The sequence below is a fragment of the Chrysochloris asiatica genome, unplaced genomic scaffold, assembly GCF_000296735.1.
Source record: "Chrysochloris asiatica unplaced genomic scaffold, ChrAsi1.0 scaffold00042, whole genome shotgun sequence".
In the NCBI taxonomy this organism is placed as follows: Eukaryota; Metazoa; Chordata; class Mammalia; order Afrosoricida; family Chrysochloridae; genus Chrysochloris; species Chrysochloris asiatica.
Genome location: NW_006408560.1, coordinates 15,635,010 through 15,640,399, shown reverse-complemented (window position 1 = coordinate 15,640,399; position 5,390 = coordinate 15,635,010).

Sequence of the window (5,390 nt, the reverse complement as noted above, 5' to 3'; positions counted from 1 at the left end):
ACGGCCTCTTCTGAATCCAGCTTGAACCTCTGGAAGTTCTCTGTCAATGTATGATTGTAGCCGTTTCTGTATTACCTTCAGCAAAACTTTACTCACTTGAGATATCAAAGAGATTGTCCGATGATTTCCGCATTGAGTAAATGGTTAATTGACATCTAGTGAGCCAGGCCTCCCATTCCCCAACCCCTCACTACCCTACCTCCTGTCCTTTGTGAACTTCTGCAGAGGTCTTTATTCCACTCTTCTCTTTGTACTTACTGATTTTATTTCTTTCTTTCTTTTTTTTTTTAAAGGCTCTTGCCTTATTAAGGACAAAAACATTTTAGAATGGAATTTGGTTGAGCCTGGAAGAGGATTATGGTCTTACTTTTCAATGCCAGATTCTTACAGACACCTTCCCTCTCTTCCTCTTTACCCAAATCCTTCATATAAGGGGACTTCAAAACGTTCATGGAAAAATAGAATGAAAAGATAATGGAGTTTTTCCATGAACTTTTTGCAGTTTTCTAGTATTATACAAATCCTTTCACCGAACACATAGGGCTGATTGTGGTTAAAGCACAGCTTTGTAACTAGACCGATCCAAGAAGTACATTTAAAGCTTTCATACAGTGGTGGGCCCACAGACAGTGCCATCCTTTCCCAAGGGAGGGCGGCGGTGCCTCTGACAGAGCTGAGAGCAGCACCCCTAGGCTAGAGGCAGCTTCCCCTCACCCTGTGGAATCCTGCTCAGTTGCTTCTTTGGAAAGTTTCCATGAGAAGGATCCAAATCATACCCAGAAGAGGAAGCAGACAGGCTGCCCCTGCGCTGGGTGATAGGGGAGGGCAATGGAGCCCACACCCAGGCAGCTAATCCAGCCTGGCAGCTCTCAACCTAAGCGCTGGGGCTGAGTCCTGGGCTGGCTGAGTGGATAGATCTGGGAACTTTTTCTAAAGGAGAGGAGGGTGGAGCTGGGGTGAGAGCAAAGGGGACAGGACTGAGGAGGGCAGAGTGCTCCTGTGGCTTCCTGCTAGGATAGAGCTGCACCTTCCCTCTCCATCTAGTCCACTCCAAGGTAGGGCTGCCTCCTCTTAGTCTTGGAATCAATTCCTTAGGGTTCCTGGGAGCCTAACTAGCACCAAAGTTATAAGAAGAGACTCCATGGAGAAAGATGTGGCAGTCTGCTTCCAAAAGATTCTATAGCCTTGGAATCCCCATAGGGCAGTTTTACTCTGTCTGATAGGTTATGAGTTCCAATTGACTCAACCGTAGTGGGTGGGGTTTCTTGGTTTTGCTGAGACCACAGGTATCACAAACAGCACAGGGTGCACATGGAGCACAGGGTGAGTGGCCTGGACTTGGGCAGCTTTCCAAGCCAGTTGCCATGAACTTGTGGGAAGACTAACAAATCCAGATCATCTGGAAACCTGGGATTCAGGAGGTGTGAGACCGTGGCAGGGAGGTTGGCAACTGTGAAATCCAGGAGCTGCTTGCTCCTTTGATTCCCCAGGGATGTGTCCATGTGAATCCTCAAGTTCCACAGCTTCAGCCAGAACACTTTGCCCTATGTTGGTAGAGGAGGGGCAGGATAGAGAGAGGCAGCGACTGTTGGTCTGAAGCTTCTTCAACAGGGTAGGGGCATTCTCAGCCTAGCTAACTCTGAAATATATATGGGTAATTCAGGGCCCTCTAGGAATCCAGACAAGCTGGGGGGCCCAGTGGGTGGGGTGGAGTAGAGATGCTGGGGGTGGGGGTGAGGGTCTGCCTAGCCTCTCCTTCTTTGACAGCTGACATTTTCCAGAACTGGCGCCCGCAGGGGAAAGGAAATCAGAGCTTCCCACCTCACACATCTTTTTCCCATTTTGTTCCTGTTGCCCAGAGAAAGCCATTAGGGCTAGGTCAGTCTGGGGCCTGCCCATCTCTCTAGCCAGCTCTTAGGATGGGTGGGGGTGGTGGGTCATTGGAAGGACAAAGCCCCAGCCTAAGGAGCCAGACTCTGAACTCTTGCATCCCTTCTTAATTCCCTGCCTGCTTAAGATGGGAGGGTGGGGGTGGGAACTCCTGGGGCCCTCTCCTACTCTGCTCAAATCCCCTTGCATTTCTAACTCTGTCTCCAGAGAGTCTGGCCCAATGGTCCCAAGGGCCTGTGGAGCAGACAGACCCAGGTCTGTTCTGTAATAGGAAGGGTCCTAGGGTAGGGGGAAGTTGGGCCTTATTAGCCAATTCCTAGGGCTCTAGCCTCCCTGATGAAAGACCCCTGGAACCAGGCTGTGAGCTAGACTACTAGATTTCATTGTCTGGAGATAGTAACTGCATTTGGGGGCTAGACAGGAAGGAAATCAGAGCATTAGAAGATTCAGAAAGTTCTACCTAAGCTAGCTACCTCCTCCCTGAGGCTGTCCTACCGGCTACCTGCACCTCAGGGACAGTGTGTTCAATACCCTCTTTCTGACCCATTTCAGAACATCAAGTCAAGCTTTGCCCCTTCCCCCCACCACATAGTCTTCTTTGAGACCTGCCCTCCCCACCCCCACCCCTTCTCTCCTGCCTCCTACCTTTTTGATTCCAGAATCTGTTTTTCTAGATTAGTGCTCACCTTCCGCTACTGAGGCTAGAGGGGGTACAAAGTACAAAGTCTCTACTCTCTACTCAGTCTTCAGCACCCCTGATCTCTTCTCCTTTCCTCCAGAAACTCCAGGTCATATTTAATGTGGGGGCAAAAGAAGTCCTCCAAACTTCTGGCTCTTCCATTTTCCGTCATCAGCGAAGGCAAAAAGGCATCTGGGAAATGACTTGAGTTCAGCACTCAGACCTAGCACTCTGAGTAGCAGTGGAAAGGGTGAGGGCAAGACTACAGACTGTTCATCTTTTCCCAGGATAGGTCACTTTCCCCAGGTGTGACATAAACCCAGGTGTTCAGCCTGCCAAACTTGCTACAACTACAACTTTCTCCCTCCTACCCTGGGCTGCCTGGGGTTAAGAGACAGAACAGGGGGTGGGGGAGTAGGAGAGGGGTCTGGCCCTAGTAACTGGATCATAAAAACCTAAAGGAGTTTGACTGACTTCTCCATCCTGCACTGCTGCCCTGGGGGGATTCCTTTCAGAGGAGGAGAAGGGGGCCCAGGGTCAGGCCCAGGCTCGTCCATCCTCAGAAGTTGGCAGCTGCCACCAACAGACTGGGCCACTGAATCCCCACATCAATCTGAGGTTCTCCATAAAGCGGTGAGGGTCCAGAGACAGAGGCATATAATTTTGGTTTCTTTTACTATGTTGTTGTTAAGTGCTGTCGAGTTGGTTCCAACACATAGGGACCCTGTATAGAGTTTCAGAGGAGCGGCTGGTGAATTTGAACCCCCGACCTTGTGGTTGAGTGCTCCACACTAGGACTTTTTCACTGTAGGGCGAAAAACAGCAGGGGTCTGAGCAAGGAAAGATTAGCCGTGTGTCAGGTTGGCAAGGAGCACCAGTCTGGGAGACTGACCAGGGCAGAAAGACCAAGAAGCAAAGGAAAGGCCCCAGAGTCCAATGATAGGACAAGTGAAGCTGCTACTTGTCCCTCTACATGGTCTCCAGATCCTTCAACAGCTGCCCAAACCTCTGTGCATCCCCTCAAAAGGCCAATCAGAGCCAGGGGCCTCTCAAGGGGGACAGAGACATGGTCCAAACATGTCCTCAGCCAGTGCATCCTCATCTCCCTCTTCCCTCCCTCGGCTGAGCCTAACCCAGCCCAGCCCTGAGGAGAGCGTTGGCAGCTGGAGCTGGGAAAGAGGTACAGAGCCAAGAACAACAGAGGCGTAGCCTGGATGCTTGGGTGCTGGGCAGAACTTCTCCTGGTCTAGCTGCAATCCCTCCTGTTACAGTCAGCCCCCTCCTCCTGTCCAGTGTTCTGACCTTACTGGTCCACACCTGTTTCCCTTTGCCAGACCTGGAGCTGGCCCTGGAACTTACTGTCATCCTCTGCTTTGGGGTCCAGCTAATTCTTTCTCCAGGTCATTCAGGATTCTCTGCTCAATGTTTCCCTAGTTCTCAGGGTCTCCACCCTGCAGGAACATGTTCCTGGGGAATAAGTGCCTTCTTCTTAGATCTCAGACCCTGTTCCCCAACTTCAGTTTTCTGCAAACCTTTTTAGTCTAACTCCCACCCATCCTGCTACAATGAAAATTTCATTTGGGGAAAGTCAGAACCTGACCTTATCAGATTTGAAAAGGACTGGGTTCCTGCAGCCTGGGAGACAGACAAACATGGATCACTTCCCTCTATACTGAGGATAAGACCAAGCTGTGCTGAGTGGAATACCACTGGGCTCAGGGATGGCATGGGAACAGCTGCCTTTCCCCAGTCGCTAGCAACCCCTGTCTTCTATCTCAGGGTTTCCCACCTTTTGGAGATGTCTGACTTCTTTTCTGCCTTTGTGCTGGGGCAGCAGAGACCCAGGTGTCCAGTCCCACCTGGATTGAATTTCTATGTGACTCCCAGCCAACAAACTCTAACCCAGCAGATGCAATAACACAACTCGGGTGAGGCTCTTCTACAAGTGCTGAATTTGGCCAGAGAATCTCCTTTGTCTCAGTTGGGGGGAAGGGGAGGGGCCCATGACTCTCCCACTGTCCTCATCTCTGAAACTTTTCCCTCCCCAGGATGTGGCTGGGCTGGGTGGTCTCTTCTTCCAATTCAGCCTGGAAGGGAGTGATTAAGAGGGCTGGGTGGGTGTCTCTTCCTCCTAAGCCCCCTGGACCCCTAAATTGTACATAAATCCACAATCCTTCCTACCCCTCTACCATCCCAAAGCCCATCTCCATTCTTTCTGGTGTAAAACCACTGCTTTCCTCTTAGGCACACTACAGTGGGAACAAAGCCCCAAAATGTTTCTTTCAACACTCTCAAGCTTCATTCTGTTTCCTACCCTTTCCACCCCCAACCCTGTTGCAGTTCCTTTCACCAACTTTACCCCCTACCCCCTCTTGAGCCTCCAAATTCCAGTGAGAGCATCGAGAGAGGTGTGACCAAGGCTCCTAGGGAGGGGGAAGGGGTCGCCCTGGGCAGATCTGTAGCACATTTGGTCATAATTAAAAGGCCAGCGACACTGGGAAATTCCTTCTCCTTATTGATCCCGGCGGGAAATTAAAGCCAGTTGTTTGCGACTGAGTGGCTGATGCTGGCTGAAGCTCCTCCCCATCACCTGGTTCGAGGGCCCCATCCCCTGCCCCTTGCCCTTAGGCTCCCCCATCCTCCTCTACTCCCTCTCCCTTCCCCACCCCACCCCCAGCCCATTCCTCCCTGACCCCGTTCCCCACCTCCATGGCTCCCTGCTCCCGGGTACCAGGGCTGCTGGAGACTGTCCTCCAGCGCCAGCTGTTCAGCATACTGCTCGGACTCTATCCACCTCCTTCAGTCAGGGTTGGGGTGCCTA